This window comes from Bidens hawaiensis, unplaced genomic scaffold, assembly GCF_021521415.1.
Source record: "Bidens hawaiensis isolate Kalapana, Puna unplaced genomic scaffold, B.hawaiensis_p1.1 tig00004282_1, whole genome shotgun sequence".
NCBI classification, from domain to species: Eukaryota; Viridiplantae; Streptophyta; class Magnoliopsida; order Asterales; family Asteraceae; genus Bidens; species Bidens hawaiensis.
Genome location: NW_027491257.1, coordinates 871,428 through 896,205, shown reverse-complemented (window position 1 = coordinate 896,205; position 24,778 = coordinate 871,428). Strand labels below are relative to the sequence as shown.

Here is a 24,778-nt window from a genome sequence, read left to right as displayed (position 1 = left end):
TCTTTATAATATTCTAAATAAAATATCTGAGCTATTAGATCACCTCTAATGACTATGTCTCCAATCTTCTATCAGTTCCTGTCTGTCAGTTCTATTCTTTTTAGTTCCCTGAAATATGGGGAAAAATACGTTAGCACACAGCCGGTGAATGACGCTGACTCAATAATACCAGTGTTTAAACAATAACAATACCTTTGTGACATACTCATTAGGCACCCAACTCAATTGGGTTACAATTACCCTAAGTACATGCACAATTAATCATATACACAATATCATTTCTCTAATCAGTCCCGTAGACTACCAGAGGCGTGTTTGATGATATGCATAGCCTCGGGGAACTCCGAGTTACCATGCATGTATGGATCCAGACACATGTATACTCTTAATTTGAGTGTGCCCGTTTCTCATTATTGTAACACAAAGTTTTAAGGATTCATAAATCCAATGCAAACAGTTCAGACTCTAAAAGAGTTGTAAAAGGTTAGGGCGTATTCACCTTATATGATTGTAAATCAGTTTCTGACCCTGATTCCTGTATATTGATCAGTTTCTGTTACTGACCCCTGTCTGTAAATCAGTTTCTGTTACTGATTCCTGTTTCTGTTTTCAGCTTTCTGTTTGATTGATTGAGTGTTATCTCGGACCTATAGTACGAGTATAACATTTATATAAATTTTTAGATCAATGATCTAGCTTCAAACCCCATAGTCTGTTTTGTATAGCTGTAACCTTGACAAATTGTCTGTTTGTACAAAACATGTGGACCTTTAGTCCCTTTGTTTATTTGTTAATTATATATCAGGTTTCTTCTTCAGGAAGAAGCATTTATACCAGGTTTCTTCTTCAAGAAGAAACATTACTTTGCCTATAATCTGTGAATGAATAGTATATTTCTTATTCATTAAGAAATACTATTTAATTATACCTTTTGCATGAAAATGATTACGTTTCTTAATCATGAAGAAACTATAATTAACTATAACTTTTGCTTATGAAAAGCTATATTATATTTAACAGTGATCAAGGTTTGGGCTATACCCTCGACTATGGTCTAAGCTGTAACACCCCGACCAAAGGCGGATTATACATCGGGGCGCCACATATTGTTTCATTACTCGTGACACTATTGGGTGTCAATATTTAATAAATACATTCATTCGCGCACACGCAAAGTAGACAGAAGATAACATAAAACAACAATAATCAATATATTATAAGGCAGAATATTCGAACAACAATAACTTGTCTTGATACATTTTAATCTAGGTCCAAAAGTAAAAACGTCCTACGTGTCCACAAGCTCCAAATGTAGCTACAGCAAACCTGAACATGTGTTAAAATAAAACGTCAAACACTTGCGTGTTGGTGAGAAATCAAGTTTAATACAATACATAGATAACAATAAATCTGCGCGCAACACGTGTATGTCTGGTGTTTAACAAGGGTGCAATCAGATTGTGATCAAGCCTAAATAGATCATAGCTCATAGTTCATAGTTCAATCCGTGCTCCCAAATGAGCACAAAAACGAGAAAACATCTGTGCAAGTGTAAACAAAGAAAACCGTAAACGATAGGTCTCCCGTGTTCATCTAATGGATCCATGAAAACTTCGGAATAGGCCGAACAAAGCGGTTAATGATACACACATACAAATAAACAGCCAAGTAAACGTCCTCAACACATGGGATACTGCGCGACTAAAGTTCATAAACAAGTTTAAGACTCTAAGTTTGTATGAACACATGATCATCCCAAAACATTAAAAGCAAAAAGGGATTAGGTACGAGATTACTCACTTGATAAACGATGCGGTGTAAGATAAAGCAAGAACCAACTTTAAACAAGCACAAGTTAACCTATAATTAAAGATTATTGTTTTAATGATTGGTTTTAAGTCTTGATTATAAGTTAGCATAATTAATAAGTAAATTATTATATATAATATATATTACCGGAAAAGCAGGGCAGAACAGGGAGGAAGACGGAGGCAGAGAGGGAGGCGGCAGAGAGATCAAGGAGGAGGTTAAAATAAGTGTTTGTGTGTGAAGTGTTAGGAAAATAACATTATTATTTATAGGGAAACCCTAGGGAACACAATCCCTAGAAAAGGGGAAAAGATCTCCAAGGCAAACAGAACAAGACAAACCAAAAGATAACAAAAGATATGACGGCTGCAGGAAAAGAGAAAAAGCAAAAAGGGAAGACTGACAGGGAACAGTAAACAGGCATGGGAGGTGTCAGAAAAGGTACTGGTCAAGCATGGAAAAGCAGATCTCCAAAGATAATGTCAGTCACTTTTTCTGTCAACCAATGGGGTTGGCGCGCATGCTACGCCGAAAGTAACTTTTCAGACATAAGATAGGTCAGGTCAACAGCACAGAAGATAAGACAACATAAAAGCAAACGGCTAGATTAAACAGAAGGAAACTCAAAGGGTTTAGCGCGAGAAGGCTCGAGCGCACGCGCGAGGGCGAAGGCTGACAGAACAAACCTTAGCGCGCCGCGGGAAGAACTATTATCCTTAGCGCGCCGCGGGAAGAATTACCATTCTTAGCGCGCCGCGGGAAGAACTTCCGTTCTTAGCGCGCTGCGAGAAGAACTACAATTCTTAGCGCGTCGCGGGAAGAACTACCGTTCTTAGCGCGCTGCGAGAAGAACTACAATTCTTAGCGCGTCGCGGGAAGAACTACCGTTCTTAGCGCGCTGCGAGAAGAACTACAATTCTTAGCGCGCTGCGGGAAGAACTACAATTCTTAGCGCACTGCGAGAACAGTTCGCCTCGCGTATCGCAGGAACAACTGGTCTTCGCGCAGGCTTCCTTGCAAGGAGTCTGGCGCGTGGAGCTGCGCAGACAACCTTAGGCGGGAAGAAACAAAGGACAAGCAAAGAGTTAAGAGAAAAAGGGGTTCAAGGCGTAAGGGCGGAACGACGACAAGAGAGAGAAAGAGGCGGGACGGCAACAAGAGGGAAAAGAAGGCGGAGAGAAGAAGAGGGACGGGACGGCGGAAAGGAAAAGAGAGGAAGAGGCGGGAAGGAAAACATTATTATTAAAAATAAAGTATAAGTATAAATAAATATTAAATCATAAAAGAAAGAGATCGGATCGGAGAAACGGGTACCTGGGTCGGGTCGGATCGGGTCAGATGTCACAGTCTCCCCTACTTTAAGAAATTTCGTCCCGAAATTTATCTCGAAGTAGGTTGCGCAGAGAACAGGTGCGGGTACTTGATCTTCATTTGATCTTCCCTTTCCCATGTAAACTCGGCTCCGCGCTTGGACTCCCAGCGAATTTTCACGATAGGGATACGACTGCGCTTGGTTTGCTTAACCTCGCGATCCATAATCTCAACAGGCTTCTCAACGAAATGCATAGATTCATCAACTTGAACTTCATCAAGTGGGATGTGAAGGTTCTCGTCAGCTAAACACTTCTTAAGATTGGATACATGGAACGTTGGATGCACATTACTGAGCGCGGGCGGCAGGTCAAGTCTGTAGGCAACTTTTCCCACACGCGCGAGAATCTTAAATGGTCCAACATATCGAGGGGCAAGCTTACCTTTCTTCCCAAAGCGGACAACACCTTTCCAAGGCGACACTTTGAGGAGAACAAGATCACCAACTTGAAATTCGAGAGGCTTTCGCCTGCGATCTGCGTAACTCTTCTGTCGGCTTCTGGCAGTCAGCAGATGATCACGGATCTTGGCGATTTTATCGGTTGTCTCTTGAACAAGTTCGGGTCCTGTGATTTGAGTTTCACCCACTTCGCTCCAACAAATCGGGGAGCGGCACTTACGACCGTAAAGTGCTTCAAATGGGGCCATACCAATACTGGAATGATAGCTGTTATTATACGAGAACTCGATCAAAGGCAGGTGCGAATCCCAATTACCTCCAAAATCAAGAACACAAGATCGGAGCATATCCTCAAGAGTTTGAATAGTTCGCTCAGACTGACCATCAGTCTGAGGATGATATGCCGTACTCATGTCCAAGCGAGTTCCTAGCGCAGATTGGAGAGATTTCCAAAAGCGAGATATAAAACGGCCATCGCGATCGGATATGATGCTCAAAGGAGTACCATGACGGCAGACAATCTCTTTGACATAAAGCTGCGCGAGTTGCTCAACACGGTAGTTTTCACGAATGGGCAGAAAGTGAGCAGACTTAGTCAAACGATCCACTATTACCCAAATGCTATCATGTTTGCTTGCTGTCAAAGGTAACTTGGTAATAAAGTCCATCGCTATACCTTCCCATTTCCACGTAGGAATTTCTGGTTGTTCGAGCAAACCAGATGGGCGTTGGTGTTCAGCTTTTACTTTAGAACAAGTCAGGCATCTAGCTACGAACACAGCAATATCCTTCTTCATACCGGGCCACCAATAAGTAATGCGCAAATCCTTGGACATTTTATCGGCGCCAGGATGAACGGAATACCGAGATTTGTGCGCTTCACTCAGGATATCAGCGCGAAGATTCTCATCAAAGGGAATCCAGATGCGATTAAGATAACAGAGAATTCCACTCAGATTAGGGACAAAGTGCGTTTCCGCGCCACACGCTAACTCGGCGCGAAGGTTACCATTACTGATGGATGCGCGCTGCGCGTCACGAATGCGCGATTCAAGGTTGCTTTGGATCGGCGCGAAGTGAAGCTGCGTGCGCGGCAAGATACAGTTAAGCTGGCAGGGTTTTCGGCTGAGCGCATCGGCTACCACATTAGCCTTACCAGGATGATACCGGATCTCACAATCGTAATCGCTGATGAGTTCGTTCCATCGGCGTTGCCTCATGTTAAGTTCCTTCTGATCAAAGATATGCTGAAGGCTTTTATGGTCAGTGTAGAGGATACACTTAGTACCATAAAGGTAGTGTCTCCAGATCTTCAAGGCAAATACCACTGCGCCTAGTTCGAGGTCGTGAGTTGTATAATTCTTTTCATGAATCTTAAGTTGCCTTGATGCGTAAGCGATAACCTTGCCTCGTTGCATAAGAACACAACCGAGACCTTGGTTGGATGCATCGCAATACACGACAAAATCTTCATTACCCTCAGGTAGCGCAAGGACAGGAGCTTCACACAACAAACGCTTGAGCGTCAGAAAGGCTTCTTCTTGCTTCGAGCCCCAAATATACGGTTTACCTTTGTGCGTTAGAGCTGATAAAGGCAAAGCGATCTTCGAGAAGTTCGAAATGAAGCGCCGGTAATAACCAGCTAAGCCCAGAAAGGAACGGATTTCGGTAGGAGTGGATGGCGTAATCCAGTTCTTGATTGCTTCAATTTTGGATGGGTCGACATGGATACCCATCTTGTTAACAACATGGCCAAGAAACTGTACTTCATCCGACCAAAATTCACACTTGGAGAGCTTAGCATAAAGCTGCTCGGTTCGAAGCTTTTGCAACACCAACCGAAGATGTTGCTCATGCTCGGCCTTGGTCTTAGAATAAATCAGAACGTCATCGATAAACACAATCACGAATTTATCCAAGAAAGGCCTACACACCCGATTCATTAGATCCATGAAAACGGCGGGTGCGTTGGTTAAACCGAAGGACATGACCAAGAATTCAAAATGGCCATAACGAGTTCGAAAAGCAGTCTTCGGAACATCTTCATCGCGGATGCGCAACTGGTGATAGCCAGAGCGGAGATCAATCTTGGAGAAACAAGAGGCACCTTGGAGTTGATCAAAGAGGTCGTCAATACGCGGTAAGGGATACCGGTTCTTAATGGTGAGTTTGTTCAACTCGCGGTAATCGATACACATGCGAAACGAACCATCTTTCTTTTTAACGAACAACACCGGAGCACCCCAGGGCGAAGAGCTAGGGCGAATGAATCCTTTAGCGGTCAACTCTTGAAGTTGGCTTGCCAATTCTTGCATCTCAGCGGGCGCAAGACGGTAAGGAGATTTAGCTACGGGGGAAGCACCAGGGACAAGATCAATACGGAACTCGACTTCACGAGCGGGAGGGATACCAGGAAGATCATCAGGAAAAACTTCAGGGAAATCACGCACAACAGGGATATCGCGAAGCTTCTTCTTTCCTTCATCGGGTTTAACCACATGGGCTAAAAATGCAATACACTTCTTCCGCATGAGTCTTTGGGCTTCGGCGCAAGACATAAGTTTAAGACCACTGGAGGGTTTTTCGCCGTAGATATGAAGATCACCATTTTCTCGAGGAATGCGAATCAACTTCTTGGCGCAAATAACTTCGGCGCGATTATTCGAGAGCCAGTCCATACCAATGATAACATCAAAGCTTCCAAGAGGCATGGGGATGAGGTCGATCAGGAAATCGTTTTCGTTAAGGTTAAGCGTGCAATTTTTAATCACTGAGTTAATTAAAACAGTTTCGCCATTAGCCAATTCAACTGAAAAATTTTCTTTTAAATCGCCGCGCGGTCGCGCAAGCTTCTGCTCAAACGCGCGAGAAATAAAACTTCGATCGGCGCCAGTATCAAAAAGTACAGAAGCATAAAATCCGTTAAGCAAAAATGTACCATTAACTACGTCATTATTCGCTTGCGCTTGGTGCGCGGTTATGTTAAAAGCTCGTCCGCGCGTCACTTGGTTCGAAATCTGGTTCACCGGATTCGCTTGCGTAATCTGAACTTGTAGTCTCGGGCACGCGTTCCGGAAATGACTGGGATCACCGCAGTTAAAGCACGATCTGGGTCGTGGGTTTTGGTAGGTTGGTTGTGGGTTCTGCGGGTAGACTGGTGGTATTGGCGCAATTGGATTGGCGGGAGGGACTCTACAGTATTCGGCTGAGTGACCAACGCGGCCACATCGGTTACATTGTCGACACGGGGTCTGAGTTGGGTGGTGAAGTCTACAGGTTGGGCAAAAGGGTTGGGTTCCTGTGTAAGGTTTCTTAGGAGGCGGGGCAGGGAGTGCGGGATTGGTTAAGGCATAGTTGTGGACTATAGGGGGAGTTGGGTAGGCTGATAGTGGGTTAGGCGTGTAAACTGGAGGTTGGTAGGTGGGTTGCTGGACTATGGGCGGGCTGGTAAGCGCATAGGCTTTGCGCCTGCGCTTGAGGTTGTTACGGTTTGAGGGTTCGGGTTTGGTTTCTGTTGGTTCAGGGGCAGTCTTGGTGGGTTTAGTCTTCTCAGCTCCCCGCAGGAACAGGGTTCCTGCTCTGACATGGTTGTCGCTGAGCACAGCGGCCAACTCAATGGCGTCAGAGAGGGTTGCTGGGTTTCTGGCCCATACAGAGTCTTGAATTTCCATGGGGAGACCCCCAAGGAATTTCTCGATGGCTCGGCGGGAAGGGGTAACAAGGTGAGGGACAAGCAGGCTTAGTTCATGGAAACGCGTCGCGTACTCGCGCGCTTCGCCACTGTACTGCTTAAGATTCCAAAATTCTTCTTCCAGGCGCTTAACTTCGTTGGGAGGGCAGAATTCTCGCGTCAGAATTTCTTTGAATTCCTCCCAGGGCATGCTAGAAGCAGCTTCTGCGCCACGCGCATGAGCTACTCCATTCCACCATGTAAGCGCTCTAGATTCCAGGACACTGGAAGCATATAGGGTTCGTCTGTCTGAGGGGCATTGGGTGTGGAGGAAAGTGTTTTCAATCTTCTCGAGCCATTGGAGCATCACGGTGGCTCCTTCAAGACCTGTGAACTTTGGAGGGTTACCCGCATTAAAGGACTTAATGTTATAACTGGAGGTATTAGCATTGTTTTGGTTTAAGGCTTGGGCTATTGCGGCGGCCATTTCCTGGGAACGTTGCAGCGAACGTCTGCGCGAGGCTTCTCTCCTCTGATGACGGCGAGATAGCGGAGGCATTCTATAAAAGTTTTAATTTTTGTTAATATCTTGGTTTTAACGCAAAGTATAACCTCGAAAAGCTTGGTTTCACGGAGTTAGTTACTGTCAAAAGTTAAAGTAAAATAAATGACCCTAAATGCAGACTTAATAAAGGTAACAAATTCGAATCAAGAATCGACAATTCATGTATCACCATGACTTTCCGAATTCCCAATTTAAAATATACGAGCAAACGAGTATTGGAGATTGACGATTCATGTATCACCATGACTTTTCAATCTTCAATATAAAACATACAAGAAAATGAGTATTGGAGGTTGACAATTCATGTATCACCATGACTTTTCAAGTCTCCAACCTCAGAACATAATCGTAAATGGAAATTGAAAATCAACTATTCATGTATCACCATGACTTTTCGGATTTTCAAATCCAACAAACGAACATGTAAGTAAAATCAATAAAAAATCGAAATTCAACAAAAATCGAAATATCGCGAAATAAAACATAAAATCATATACTGCGCAAGCGCGAGCATATTCATAAATAACGAGTAATTAACAATAAGCGCGCAAACATGAGATTTCTCTCATGCGCGAGAAGGGACTCTTAGGTATTCTAGGCCGTTACGTCTAACCACCTATCCTAAAGTCAACGAGCTCTGATACCAATCTGTAACACCCCGACCAAAGGCGGATTATACATCGGGGCGCCACATATTGTTTCATTACTCGTGACACTATTGGGTGTCAATATTTAATAAATACATTCATTCGCGCACACGCAAAGTAGACAGAAGATAACATAAAACAACAATAATCAATATATTATAAGGCAGAATATTCGAACAACAATAACTTGTCTTGATACATTTTAATCTAGGTCCAAAAGTAAAAACGTCCTACGTGTCCACAAGCTCCAAATGTAGCTACAGCAAACCTGAACATGTGTTAAAATAAAACGTCAAACACTTGCGTGTTGGTGAGAAATCAAGTTTAATACAATACATAGATAACAATAAATCTGCGCGCAACACGTGTATGTCTGGTGTTTAACAAGGGTGCAATCAGATTGTGATCAAGCCTAAATAGATCATAGCTCATAGTTCATAGTTCAATCCGTGCTCCCAAATGAGCACAAAAACGAGAAAACATCTGTGCAAGTGTAAACAAAGAAAACCGTAAACGATAGGTCTCCCGTGTTCATCTAATGGATCCATGAAAACTTCGGAATAGGCCGAACAAAGCGGTTAATGATACACACATACAAATAAACAGCCAAGTAAACGTCCTCAACACATGGGATACTGCGCGACTAAAGTTCATAAACAAGTTTAAGACTCTAAGTTTGTATGAACACATGATCATCCCAAAACATTAAAAGCAAAAAGGGATTAGGTACGAGATTACTCACTTGATAAACGATGCGGTGTAAGATAAAGCAAGAACCAACTTTAAACAAGCACAAGTTAACCTATAATTAAAGATTATTGTTTTAATGATTGGTTTTAAGTCTTGATTATAAGTTAGCATAATTAATAAGTAAATTATTATATATAATATATATTACCGGAAAAGCAGGGCAGAACAGGGAGGAAGACGGAGGCAGAGAGGGAGGCGGCAGAGAGATCAATGAGGAGGTTAAAATAAGTGTTTGTGTGTGAAGTGTTAGGAAAATAACATTATTATTTATAGGGAAACCCTAGGGAACACAATCCCTAGAAAAGGGGAAAAGATCTCCAAGGCAAACAGAACAAGACAAACCAAAAGATAACAAAAGATATGACGGCTGCAGGAAAAGAGAAAAAGCAAAAAGGGAAGACTGACAGGGAACAGTAAACAGGCATGGGAGGTGTCAGAAAAGGTACTGGTCAAGCATGGAAAAGCAGATCTCCAAAGATAATGTCAGTCACTTTTTCTGTCAACCAATGGGGTTGGCGCGCATGCTACGCCGAAAGTAACTTTTCAGACATAAGATAGGTCAGGTCAACAGCACAGAAGATAAGACAACATAAAAGCAAACGGCTAGATTAAACAGAAGGAAACTCAAAGGGTTTAGCGCGAGAAGGCTCGAGCGCACGCGCGAGGGCGAAGGCTGACAGAACAAACCTTAGCGCGCCGCGGGAAGAACTATTATCCTTAGCGCGCCGCGGGAAGAATTACCATTCTTAGCGCGCCGCGGGAAGAACTTCCGTTCTTAGCGCGCTGCGAGAAGAACTACAATTCTTAGCGCGTCGCGGGAAGAACTACCGTTCTTAGCGCGCTGCGAGAAGAACTACAATTCTTAGCGCACTGCGAGAACAGTTCGCCTCGCGTATCGCAGGAACAACTGGTCTTCGCGCAGGCTTCCTTGCAAGGAGTCTGGCGCGTGGAGCTGCGCAGACAACCTTAGGCGGGAAGAAACAAAGGACAAGCAAAGAGTTAAGAGAAAAAGGGGTTCAAGGCGTAAGGGCGGAACGACGACAAGAGAGAGAAAGAGGCGGGACGGCAACAAGAGGGAAAAGAAGGCGGAGAGAAGAAGAGGGACGGGACGGCGGAAAGGAAAAGAGAGGAAGAGGCGGGAAGGAAAACATTATTATTAAAAATAAAGTATAAGTATAAATAAATATTAAATCATAAAAGAAAGAGATCGGATCGGAGAAACGGGTACCTGGGTCGGGTCGGATCGGGTCAGATGTCACATAAGCTATTAAAATAATAACTTAATCAGAACCCCTACCTCATATGGGTATTTGGAGTTAAATGCTTATGATTGATCGAGCGACACTTCTACTCTATATCGCGTATTATCGCTTAAACCGTCAGAGCTTCGGAGCTTGGCATGCTTCACGAGGTCGGTACGCCTTTCGAGGTTGGCACGCAAAACAATGCAAAACGTGTGAAAAGTGAAGTGGTTGGTGTGTGATGGAATGTGTCGAACACCCCTCTATTTATAGTTGAACTCGTGCGTCTTCGCATATCGGAAGCTGCTTCGCGTATCGCGAAGGTGCACTAGCTTCGCTGAGTCATCAGTAGGGTTTGTCACGTGTCGCCACATGTCACCAGAAGCTGCCACGTGTCGCCACGTGTGACGCATGCAGAAATGTCACTTCGCGAATTGCGAAGATGCCTGGTCTTGCTTCTTCGCGTATCGCAAAGATGCTTCATGGTCGGTTCAGGTCTTTTGTCTTTCGCCTAGCGCGAAGATGTTGAGGCTTGATTCTTCGCGTATCGCGAAGAATGAACTTTTCATATTTTCATTTCCAGTCCTTGTACTTGTCCAAAAATACTAAAGTGGCCCTTATGCGGCTTGCGAAGTGCCAAGTGCGCCATCAAAACGCCACATTACGCCCATCGCCCGAGCCCGTGCGCGTGCGCGTCGGGTGCTTCGCACCCTCCGCTAGGACTATGGGGAGTGGTTAGCCACATTAAAACATTTCTATGGAAACTTGTTTCCTTATAAAGAGCTTCCATTTCTTTGTTTCTTTCCATGTGGGATGAAAGTATCTTTTCCTTATTTATACCCATGTGGAATGCTTCCACTTTCTTCCATCTTTCCATGTGGGATGAAATTTTCTTATTTCCTTAGCATAAGAATACTTAATGTTTCTCATTTCATTTTTCCATGACTTTTCTTGAGGATATTTTTATTCCTTCAACCTTTCAAAGTTGGCAACTTTAACCCAAAATAAATATGGGTTTTTCCTAGATGTTACAATTATGATGTCTATAAATGTAACCAACGAAAGTGTTGCTTTGTTTGTGGAAATCCTTCTCATCTTGCGAGACACTGCAAGAACTGGCACAAGCAGCAAAGAGACTTTAACAGTAAGTTTGGTCAGACATTTCCTAGGTTTTCTACTCAAACTAAAAAAATGCCTCACCAAACTTACAGTTCAGCCAGTGAGACAGATTTCAAAACCAAAAGAACTGATAAACCCAAGAAACCATTCTGGCTAACCATCGAGAAAGAAAAAGGTTAGCAAAGGGGTCTGAAGCTGAAAAGCCCAAGAGCCCTTCAAAGGTTTTCACTAAGGCAAATCAAGAAGACTTTGTGATTAAGCCTAAACCAAAACGAAGGCAATCCAGAAAACCATTACAAAACCGAGGAAATCATAATTCAAGTTCCTCGAGAGATTGCTCTTCAGATTCTGACTCACCAAAAGACTACATTTACAGAAATCATAAAATTAAGCTTGGTGATTTTGTGTTTAACTTTCCCGAGACAAGTGCATCTCTGGAAACCCTCCACTAATTGGTTGTTCATGTATGTAGGGTCAGCCTGGAAGGCCTGTCAACAGTATTTGGTACCTAGACAGTGGCTGCACCCGACACATGACAGGAGACGAGTCCCTGTTGTTTGACATCAAACCATTCGACGATGGGCACGTTTCTTTTGCCGGTGATGTAGGAGGAGAGATAACAAAGAAAGGAAAGGTCTCAAATGGTACTGTTACTGAAATATCCGTAAAACAGATATGTATAAAATATATATAATAATGCTGAAATTAAATATTAATATAATAAAAGAAATGTTTATATAACAAAAAGAAAAGATTAAGTGTGATCACACTAAAATAATAGGCAAATAAACAATGTTACGTATTTATTTATTAATATATATATATATATATATATATAAAAAGAAAAGAAAACAAAGCAAGAAGTTATATTATATTAAATGAGAAATTTCAACTTACGTGTCGGTTAATTGTGGAATAAAAAAAAATGAAAAAAAAAAGATAATAATAATTAAGTAAAACCTTAAAAATATCAACCACTTGAAAAGTAAGAAATAATTTTATAATATATATATATATATATATATATATATATATATATATATTGCACATCACATGTACAGACTAGATGAAACGGGAGCTGCAGCACCGCCGCCTGCACGCTGCCTGAACCTCGCCGCCCACAGATGCTGGACAGCCTTAATCAGAATCCACCGGCTATAAATCAAGAGCCCAACTTGTAACAACCCCATCTTGTTGTCACTTACACCTCTTTCTCTCTCTACTTGCTTTGCTTTCCATTTTCTGGCAAGAAACCAGATCTTCAACATGGAGAGACACCATTGCAACTCGAAACCATCTTCACCATTAGCCATGTCCGCTATGTGCCACCGCCTTGAACCACTGGTAGCTCCGCAAAAACCTCTCAACCATCGCTGCACGTTGTTGTTCCGGCAACTAGATTTTAGACCTATCGCTTGCCACTGAGGTAAACTACAACCGAACCCCTAAAGCTAATTTATATGTTAAATACGTTATAGGTAGTTGGGTTTTGTAGCTGACAACTCAAAAATAACCGGTAGCCGTTTGAGAATTGTTATGGTAATAATAATAATGACAACGAAAATAAATTTAACAATAAAATAAGAAAGCAAACGATGCATGAGTCTAAACACTTTCTCTTATGACTTTTTCTAATTATACTGTTTAAACTATATATTCCTTCCCATAACACATTTAACCAGATTCATTGTCTCACACATTATATTAACTACTCAAGTTTTAACAAATAAATAAATCCATAGATCTTTTTTTAAACAAGGACATTTTAAGCTCGATATCTTATATTTATAAACATAAAATAAATATGCGGTTGAAATAATAAGCAAATTGCATTTGACCGTTAAACTAAATGAATCCGAAAGATAATAATATAGTTAAATTTGAACTAAATGCATTTTTAATAACAATACTAAATTCATTAAAATTTACATCAGACATTGATTAAAATGTTTTTTAATTGAACGAAATTTTATAATAAATTCTCATTTCAGATTATAAATACTATGTAGGTTGTTACAAACACACCTAACACCTTTGTAAATCACCACAATGCTAAAATAAAGGTACGGATTCTTACCCCTCCACTTATATTGTCGTGTTCGATTGTTAATTAAAACCCCGTTGATGTATCACGTTCTTTTGGAACTCCTAAACGTCTTTTGGAATATAAACCGGATCTAATTTATTTTTCCTCAAGATCCGGTTTTGGTCGTTTGACTCAAAATATAAATTGATATTGTACGCATGCGATAATTTTTAAGTTTGTACTCAATATCGCATGTTCTGTTACTTATTATACTGTATAGATATTTGTTGATATTGTTTGTACTTTGAGCGTGTTACCTACATTTGCTTACTTATTATACTGTCAATTATATTTGTTGTTATCATTTCTACAATAATCGCATTATTTGGAATTGGTTGTGCTGTGGTACCCTGATTTCTACACTTCCTGTGGAGTGTCCCATAGGCACAACATTGTGGCATCGGTGTTGTGTGCTTCTTCCGTGACGAAGAGATTAGTTCACAGCGTCTCTTAAGGGCAAGTGTGGCCCACAGCTATTAGGAGGCGTATGAATCGATCCTAGGTTATATGGATATGTATGGTATTATCGTGGATGGTTGAGTGTATGCCAACACCCCATTGCACTATTTTGGGTGCATAGTTCTACAAGATTATGTAGCCCCACTAGTATGTTATACGTTTTCGGCTCATGGGTATCATCCGTATGATACGATTTACTTTATTGGCTTGCATACATTGCATCGTAACATTTTTGTTACCTTATCTTGTTAAATTTTTTTTATTTATTGCATTGTTATTTGAGCCTTTTATTCGTACTGGGCATTCGGCTCATTCTGTAAACTTTTCCTCTCACACAGGTTCACAGGTTACTTTTAGCGAAATGGAGAGAGAGTGAATTAAACTTTAAGATGCTTAAGAAGATTGCTTTTTAGTGGGATTATGTCTTCCGTCTCTGTATACCACAGCACGTTGCGACACGTCAGCCTATTTCAGGTTGGGGTGTTACACTTACATTTGATGAGGTCAATCTGGTGGAACAACTCAACCACAACCTGCTCAGCATTTCTCAAATTTGTGATAAGAAATTCTCAACCCTGTTTACAGAAAATGAGTGTCTTATGTTGAACCAGGTTTTAAAGTCCCTGAAGAGTGGATCATGTTGCGTACTCCGAGACACAATGATGCCTACATTCTGGACATGAGAAACAATTATTCCATGCGTTCTGCTTCCTGTTTGATGTCCAAGGCCTCGGAGAACGATTCATCTTTATGGCATAGATGATTGGGTCATGTCAACTTTAAGAACTTGAATAAGTTGGTTAAAGGTGATCATGTGAGGGGTTTGCTTGTTAAATCTTTTCATTGTGCTGAAAAATGCTTATCCTGTTCTAAATGCAAACAGCACAAACTCCCTCATAGACCCAAGACTGTCAATTCCATAAACTCCACTCTTCAGCTGTTACACATGGACCTCTTTGGTCCAATTCAACCAATGGCAATAGGTCGAAAAGCCTATTGTCTGGTTATTACTGACGATTTTTCGGGTTTCAGTTGGACTTTTCTGTTAGGGCACAAGGATGAGACATCGCAATTTCTGCTTAGGTTCATTGTGCTGGTTGAGACCCGAACTGACAAGAGGGTGAAATGTATCAGAAGTGACAATGGGACAGAATTCTGCAACAAAGTGGTGAATGAATTCTGTCACAACAAGGGAATCCTTCGTCAATTCAGTGCACCTTACACTCCCAAACAAAATGGGGTGGCTGAGCGACGAAATCGTACGTTGGTCGAATCCGCTCGAACAATGCTTTCATACTCCAAACTACCATTGATTTTCTGGGGTGAAGCCATTAATGCTGCCTGCTTTACTCAAAACCGTGTGCTTCTAAATAAAATATTGAACAAGACTCCGTATGAAGTCTTCTATGGAACGAAGCTAAGGATGAATTTTTTCAGAACGTTTGGATGTCCCTGTACCATACTCCAAACCAATACTGGAACAACCTCCAAGTTTGCTGAAAAGGCAGAGTGCTATTTTGTTGGTTATTCTGCTGACAAAAGTGCTTATCGTGTGTACAATAAGAAAACTAGAGTAATTTTAGAGTCTTTCAACATTGATTGGTAAGAATTGAACCCTACTGATGCAAACAATGGTCCTGACTGGATGTTTGATTATGAAAGTTTGTTCAAGCAGTTTCGTGGGATGTATGTGACACTAGTCGTACCAAATGTTTCCCCTGTGTTTCTGCACCCTATTGATGATCAATCTATTTTGATGCAAGCTGTATTGAGAGGTCTTGATGATGTAACTATTGTTTCTCCTGCACCCGTACTCAATGTACAACCCGTGGCCAATCAACACGCCCCGGTAAATAATGTGCAGCCCTCTGCAGACACCACTGAGATACCGGTTGTTGAAGACATCACTGAATCAGATACTGATTCATACGTGTCAGCAGACAACGAAGAAAATGTTCAAGTCGAACAAGCAGAGCCACCTTCTGCAGAACCCAGTGTGGTGGAATCCGTCCCCACACCTACCTCAGTAGAAAATAATCAAGATCCTGCAGTGGAGGTTGATGCATCAAATGTGCAGGTTGATCCCAGTCCGAACGAAGCTTCTGATAACACCGACTCAACCTCTGTTCCAACAGTTGTTCCATTCCATGACAACCTATGGGAAGGTCCCATTGCTCCAGAACACGTGGTTGATCAAGAAGAAGGTGCAATTGATCCTCAATGATGTATTGTAAACCACACGTATTTTCCGCACCTTTTATCTACGTATTATATTATATTTTATGTGATTTTACTTGATTTATATAGGTTTTACATAGTTTTAATAATCATGTAGGTTTTGGGTGAAAGAAAGAAAGAAAGAAACTGGGACTTTTCGAGGAGTTTGCGAGCCTTTTACGCATACAAGTTCAAGACAAAGCTCAAAGCCCGACCCATATGCATCATGGAGGCCCAAGTCTTACATTATACTTACAATATAAAAAAAAATAAAATCTAACAGCCACTACAAGCTGTCGATCGCTGCTTTCAGCCAAGGGAACCAAGAGAAAAATCTTTTTTGTGCTTAGGATTTGAGTGTGTGGCGGCTAGGGAAGGAAGAAGACACAAGAACCAAGCCTCGGGATCTTTTACCATCCGTTTTTACAGCCAAGGAGCAGCCCGAAATCATCCATATCCTTTCATCTTTTTCATTGTTCAATAACTTTGATGTTCTTGCTAAATTGTTAACTAGTTTTGCAATTACTTGAAATATTGGATTGTTTATGATTATAATTGATTGTTGAATGATTGTTATGATGATTGGTATGAAGTATTTGATGTTTTTATTAATCAATAGCTGCTGTTCAAAAATTATGAGAGGATAAACTTGTTAGTTCTACCTAGGAATGATGATTATTGTTAGGTTTGATGAGTTTATTGGATTGTTTGATTGATAGATGTTAATTGTTATTGTAAAGTTTGATTTAGACATGAAATAGGTTGTGTTTAAGGGCTGGAAATTTTGGTCATTCATTGCTTAAACCCCTTGTGTCGGTTAATTAGTTTCGTGTTTGATTGATCGGTGCATTGTTTGATTCTAGACTTTGTGTTTAGGGTTTGTTTGCGGTAGGTACAACCGTAGGGTTTTGTGGCATGAATTTGTGGTTAAAGTACAGCGGTTAGGCACCTTCTTAGAGACCTAGAAGTGATAAGAATTTAGGGTCGTCTCATTGTCTTTGCATGCTAGAATAAGAATTGCGCGAGAGTGAGTTCGTTTCTTGTCAGGTTTAGGTGTTTTGAGCGACTAGTTAATCTATTTTGGTTTAAGTTGAATTGTTCCTCTATCCTTGGTCATGTAGTATTCATTGCTATTAGCGTCGAGTGTTGGTGAGACCGAGAGGTGAGTCAACATTAGAACACGTTAGCAATTGTTTCCCAGTTTGGTCGTTTTAGCCGATTAAGAGTAGTTAGGGTTTATTGAGTGAGACTGAGAGGTGATCCAGTGAGCCTGAGCGATCCTTAGTTGTGTCATATTTAGGGAACGGTGTCTAGATATCATTCAATCCATTAGCTTGTTAGGCCTACAGTTTGATTCAGACCTAGGTAGACGTTTTTCTCCATCCGAAGTTAACACAATTAGTTTGTCGTTAAGTTTTCTATTTTAGGTAACTTTTGTCAGTCAGTTCAGTTAGTCTAGTTAAGTAATTAAAAATCAAAAATCGATTTAATATTATTCTTAGGTAGGTTTTGTATAGGTTTAGTGATCATTAGCGTCTTACGTGTCCACGTGTTCGATACTCGGACTTCCTAGGTCTATACTACTTGCGATCGGTACACTTGCCGGTTGTGTGTGGTTTTAGGATTTTCATTTTAATATTAAAGCTTAGTTGTGAGGGTCATTGTTATAGGGTTATCCGACGCACATCAAGTTTTTGGCGCCGTTTCCGGGGACACGGTTTTAGGCGTTTTGAGAGCGACTCGAGTTAGGACTTATCTTGTGTGCTACTTGTAATTATTTTTGTTTTGTTTTGCTTATTTGTTAGAATAGTTTAGTTAAATTTATTTCTAATTATAGTTTTATGCGACAGACTCGATCTCAAGGATCACCCGGCATGGAAGCATTTCCCGAGTCAGAGAGAGAGTTTCGTGAGAGACGTCGCGCCGTTTCACCATCTTCCACTTCTTCATCCGTTGACTCCGACGATAGGGATAGGATCATGGGCGACAATCCACCACCGAGGAGGACAGTTGCAGACCGGGCCCGACCGGCCAATGCTGGCGCGAGATCCAGCATCGCACCACCCGCCATTGGAGTTAACGCGAACTGGCAGAGTCTGTCGAATATTCTGAACACCATTTCTCATTCTGCTAAGTTTAGTCAGTTCCACGGGTTACTTCACGAAAACCCGCATCATCATCTCACTCGTATCGCGCGTTTCTGCGACACCTTCCATCTTGCCGGCGTATCCGAAGATGCCGTGAAACTCCATGTTTTTCCGTTCTCACTCATCGATAAACCGAGTCTGTGGCTCGAGTCCCTCCCACAGGGCTCCATAGCTACTTGGGCTTCCATGCAGACCCTATTTCTTGAGAAATACGATCCTCCGGCTAATGCCGCTCGTTTGCATAACCAGATACATTCTTTTCAGATGGAGGATACCAAGAGTTTCTACGAGGCATGGGAGCGTTTCAAAAATATTTTATCGTTGTGCCCGAACCACGGCTTGCAAGATTAGGCGGTTGTCAAGAACTTCTACAATGGAGTGATGTACGTGACGCAAAATATGCTCGACACAGCTGTGGGAGGAAATTTGCTGACGACGAAGGACCCGGATGAGTGTATCGCTTTGTTTAACGGGTTAGCTATAAGTGGATACCAGAGACCGCCTTCCAAGGCTGGTAAGACCGTCGATTCCATATCACGCGGCATGCATTCGGTGGACACGACCACCGCACTCACGTCACAGGTGGAGGCGTTGGCGGAGATCGTGAAAGACTTGCAGACGAACAGCAAGCCGTGTGAGATTTGCAGAGGAGGGCATGACACCGTTCAGTGCCCATTCAGTTCCCAGGAGGAGGCAGTAGACTTCATAGGCAATCCAACCCGAAATCAAAATTCTTTCAATTCTTATAATTCGGGTTGGAGAGGCAATCAGAACTCCAACTGGAGGGGCGGCAATCAGCCCGGTTTTCAGCAGCGGCAGAGTCTATTCCAGGATGCGGGTGACGGAGCGAGCAGTGAAGAGAAGAAACCCACCTTAGAGGAGATGATGGCACAACAGATACAAATGTTATCCCAGCTCATGAGACGAGGGGATTCCCGTTATAAAGAAACCCAAGAGAAATTCCATGAGCACGAAACCTTCATGAAAAATCAGGGAGCATCGATTCAGAATCTAGAGCGGAAGATGGGAGAGATAACTAGTCGTTTAACTGAGAGGCCGCCGGGTACACTTCCGAGCAATACCGAGCAAAACCCGAGAGGATTCGTGAAAGCTGTGACGACAAGGAGCGGTGCAGGGGCACGAGACGAGCTCGTGATTCAGGAGAGGTCCAGACGAGGAGTCGTCGAGGAGCCTGCAATAGTTGTAGAGGAGCAGTTGGATGAGGAGATTCAGTTGGAGTCTCCGCCGGCCCAAGTGCATCAGAGGAGCAGCTCAGGGAGTTCAACACAGGCCGAGAGACAGCAATTACCGAGTGAGCCACCGAGAGTCTACAAACCTAGATTTCCATACCCCAGGAGACTCCGTAGAGATAGAGATGAGGAGAAGAACTCCAAATTCCTTGATCTACAAAGCAGCTCCATTCCTTGAGGAACTGAATCAGATGCTTAAACATGCGAAGTTCCTTAAGGATATTCTCTCGAATAAGAAGTTAGCTGAGGTCGCTTCCATCCCTTTGAGTGCTAGTTGTTCTGCTGTCTTACAGAGGAAGTTACCAGAAAAGATGGCCAATCCAGGGAGTTTCACAATTCCCTGCACCTTGAGTGATGATACGGTGGTTCATGCGCTGGCTGATCTTGATGCCAGTATTAATCTCATGCCTTATTCCGTGTATCGCAAGCTGGGTTTAGGCGAACCGAGGCCTACCAGGATGAGTATCCAGCTTGCTGATCGTTCTGTGAAATACCCTCAAGGGGTGGTCGAGAACATGCTCGTTTGCTTTGGTAAGTTCATCTTCCCGGTGTACTTCGTTATTCTTGACATGAATAAGGATGATAATGTTCCACTCATTCTGGGCAGACCTTTTCTGGCCACCGCGCATGCGTTGATCGATGTTCGCAATGGCAAACTGATTCTTCGAGTCGGGGATGAGAACGTCACGTTTGATGTTCGGCAGTCACCTAAGCATCCCAAATCTACTGATGACTCCCTATACTTCATTGATACGATCATGACTCATGTGGGGGAGTTTTCCAGTGACCTCTGTGGAGGTTCCGCCTCAGACGCAAAGATTTTAGATCGGGAGACTCCAGAGGTTGAGATGGTCGCCTTGACTGAACACTCCCCTGATGCTGAAACTGAGTCGTCCTCTCTTGATTCTGCGTTATCTACCGGAGATCATCGTTTTCATCAGTTGTATGAGTTGGAGGAGTTATGGGACCACACTTACGCGCATTCAGATCGTTATAAGCAGCGGGCGAAGGAACTGCAGGATCGTAAGTTGAAGGGTAATAAGCAGTTTAAGTGTGGGGATTCGGTCTTATTGTATAATTCCCAGTTGAGGTTATTCCCGGGAAATTTGAGATCCTGATGGTCGGGACCGTTTAGGGTCACTGAGGTTTTCCCGTATGGCACTGTCAAGATAAAGGATAAAGGCTGGACGTTTAAGGTGAACGGTCATAGATTGAAGCACCACATTGGCGAGCCGATGACTGATCAGACGGTCGAGGTATTCTACCTTGACTCACTCTCCGAGACGTAGACGTGTGGATGCATCACTCGGGAGACCGCCTGAGTTGTAGAGTTTGTATTTTTGTTATATGTTTGTGCTATCTGTTTTATTTGTTTTATCTATTTCAGGATGTTCCAAGATGAAACCGCTCGTACTCAATCTCCATTCAAGTCGGTCGATTTAAGGGGTATTATATATATATATATATATATATATATAATTTATAAAAACCAATATCACAAAAATATGTTTATTTCTTTATGTTTTTGTTTTCTGTGTTGTACGCCGCTACATGCGAGCGAGTTTGAGTTTTTCATGTTATATTATGCGCATGGTAGCTACGATGGCATCTTGGAATAGGTTCTCTCGAGGTTGCGGCCGCGAATGAAATGCTATATGGTCGTTTGGGTACTATACAGCTGTTGATAATTCTGCACACAAACCAGGGGAGTAACCCGTTCTTTGTTTTAGTCTTCTATATATTATCTTTTTAATTTTTGTTTTATTTTTATTTTATTTATTTTCTTTGTTCTCATCAAGGACGATTTCGTTCTAAGTGTGGGGATGGGGTTTATTTTACTTAGTTGTAGAAAAAATTTTGAAAAAAAAATTTGAAAAAAAATTGAAAAAATTGAAAAAAATAGTCCCTTGAAATTTGTTTTCTCTACGTTAAACAAGAAATGATATTATTACCGAGTAGTGTTTATTTTATAAATTCTTGGTGTTTTCAATATATATATATATATATATATATATATATATATATATATATATATAATAAGAATAGTGCCCATTAGACTCGAACGTAATGTATGGCAACCGAACGGTTTAGACTCAGTAATCGATGTGCTGGTAGGCTCAGCCTTCAAGAATGAAAGGGCGGTTTGGTTGTTGACTTAACTTTATATAATGGGATGAAAAGACGGGTCATACTCAAGCCTTATGTTTAGTTTGATCGTAAAAATTAAAAATTTTATAGAAATTGGAATAGATTAATCATACGATGCTTGGTAGGTTTAACATTAGGGTACACCAAAGTAGCCTGTGATATAAACATAAATTTCATGCTTCTAGTTTTAGTGGTTAACACTTCATTGGTGTATGGTTTTATAACCTTAAATCCTGTATTGATGGGATGCCCCAGGGGGACGGACACCATGGGTCTTTATGTGATTTATCATCTGGGTAGTCACATCTCCTAAGTGGAGCTATGAATATTAAAAGAGCTCAAAGAGCAAACCCGCAGTTTATCTGTCAAACATAAGTCATTAAACATGATCACCTCGTACTTCAAAATACAAATACACTACTGACTTAATCATCCACGCTGTTAGTCATATGGGGTCCCCTTGCTCGCGCCTCATTACCATTAAGAAACGGGCCACAAGGGATACGTCATATGTAAGCCCTACAGATGAATCTGTGCATACTCACCCTTGGATATGAACTTTGGGGTATTGCTTGATAACGGGGGTATGCCATGTAGTGGGGAACACTCACTAGTTAGCTACTTAAATGTACATTAATCATATCTAATGGCTGCTAGAAAGACCTTAATGCTTAAGCGTAGGTGGATAAACAATACCGTTGATTGTCTTTAGCTATTCATAAAAATGGGTACTTCATGTTTTGATCAACTCGATATAAGATTTAAGTCAACTTGGGGTGACTCGGGTCTGGTATGGTTATTAGTTGTTGGGTCCCACTGTTATTCAAACTGATAAAATTGCCGCGCCTTATTTTACTCGGTAAGTATTGGGGGCATGGGTTTAAGTGGACAGCAATACCGGCAATCGACCTGATCTAACTTATTAGGTGAAAGTTGGGAGAGATATTTGGGTAATGGGTCACTTGTTCTATAAATTTAAAAAGAAAAAAAATATATTAATAATAATAATAATAATAAATAAATAAAACCAAGAGTTGTCGGTTAAACTCAGATATGATCCTGTGTCGTTTTCTTTTTCAGGGACGAAAAAGTCTTAAGTGTGGGGATATTTGATATTTTGTAAAACACACGTATTTTCCGCACCTTTTATCTACGTATTATATTATATTTTATTTGTTTTTACTTGATTTATATAGGTTTTACATAGTTTTAATAATCATGTAGGTTTTGGGTGAAAGAAAGAAAGAAACCGGGACTTTTCGAGGAGCTTACGAGCCTTTTACGCATACAAGTTCAAGACAAAGCTCAAAGCCCGACCCATATGCATCATGGAGGCCCAAGTCTTACATTATACTTACAATATAAAAAAAAATATAACCTAACAGCCACTACAAGCTGTCGATCGCAGCTTTTAGCCAAGGGAACCAAGAGAAAAATCTTTTTTGTGCTTAGGATTTGAGTGTGTGGCGGCTAGGGAAGGAAGAAGACACAAGAACCAAGCCTCGGGATCTTTTACCATCCGTTTTAACAGCCAAGGAGCAGCCCGGAATCATCCATATCCTTTCATCTTTTTCATTGTTCAATAACTTTGATGTTCTTGCTAAATTGTTAACTAGTTTTGCAATTACTTGAAAGATTGGATTGTTTATGATTATAATTGATTGTTGAATGATTGTTATGATGATTGGTATGAAGTATTTGATGTTTTTATTAATCAATAGCTGCTGTCCAAAAATTATGAGAGGCTAAACTTGTTAGTTCTACCTAGGAATGATGATTATTGTTAGGTTTTGATGAGTTTATTGAATTGTTTGATTGATAGATGTTAATTGTTATTGTAAAGTTTGATTTAGACATGAAATAGGTTGTGTTTAAGGGCTGGAAATTTTGGTCATTCATTGCTTAAACCCCCTGTGTCGGTTAATTAGTTTCGTGTTGATTGATCATTGCATTGTTTGATTCTAGACTTTGTGTTTAGGGTTTGTTTGCGGTAGGTACAACCGTAGGGTTTTGTGGCATGAATTTGTGGTTAAAGTACAGCGGTTAGGCACCTTCTTAGAGACCTAGAAGTGATAAGAAGTCAGGGTCGTCTCATTGTCTTTGCATGCTAGAATAAGAGTTGCGCAAGAGCGAGTTCGTTTCTTGTCAGGTTTAGGTGTTTTGAGCGACTAGTTGATCTATTTTGGTTTAAGTTGAATTGTTCCTCTATCCTTGGTCGTGTATTATTCATTTCCATTAGGGTTGAGTGTTGGTGAGACCGAGAGGTGATTCAACATTAGAACACGTTAGCAATTATTTCCCGGTTTGGTCGTTTTAGCCGATTAAGAGTAGTTAGGGTTTATTGAGTGAGACCGAGAGGTGATCCAGTAAGCCTGAGCGATCCTAAGTTGTGTCATCTTTAGGGACCAGTGTTTAGATATCATTTAATCCATTAGCTTGTTAGGCCTACAGTTTGATTCAGACCTAGGTAGACGTTTTTCTCCATCCGAAGTTAACACAGTTAGTTTGTCTTTAAGTTTTCTATTTTAGGTAACTTTTGTCAGTCAGTCCAGTTAGTCCAGTTAAGTAATTAAAAATCAAAAATCGATTAAATATTATTCTTAGGTAGGTTTTGTCTAGGGTTAGTGATCATTAGTGTCTTACGTGTCCACATGTTCGATACTCGGACTTCCTAGGTCTATACTACTTGCGATCGGTACACTTGTCGGTTGTGTGTGGTTTTTGGATTTTCGTTTTAATATTAAAGCTTAGTTGTGAGGGTCATTGTTATAGGGTTATCTGACGCACATCACTCAACCAAGTGCTTCTGTTCCTGTGACCACCGTGTTTCATCCCATAGAGTGCTTAACCATTCAGCTTGAGGCAACACCAGTCGAGCATGTCGACCAAATTCCATAGC

The 24,778-nt window shown here is 41.4% G+C and overlaps 1 pseudogene; it reads left to right on the top strand.

Annotated features, from left to right (window-relative positions):
* Nucleotides 1-24,778, top strand: part of LOC143626054 (TMV resistance protein N-like) — a 73,376-nt pseudogene that overhangs the window by 28,185 nt on the left and 20,413 nt on the right.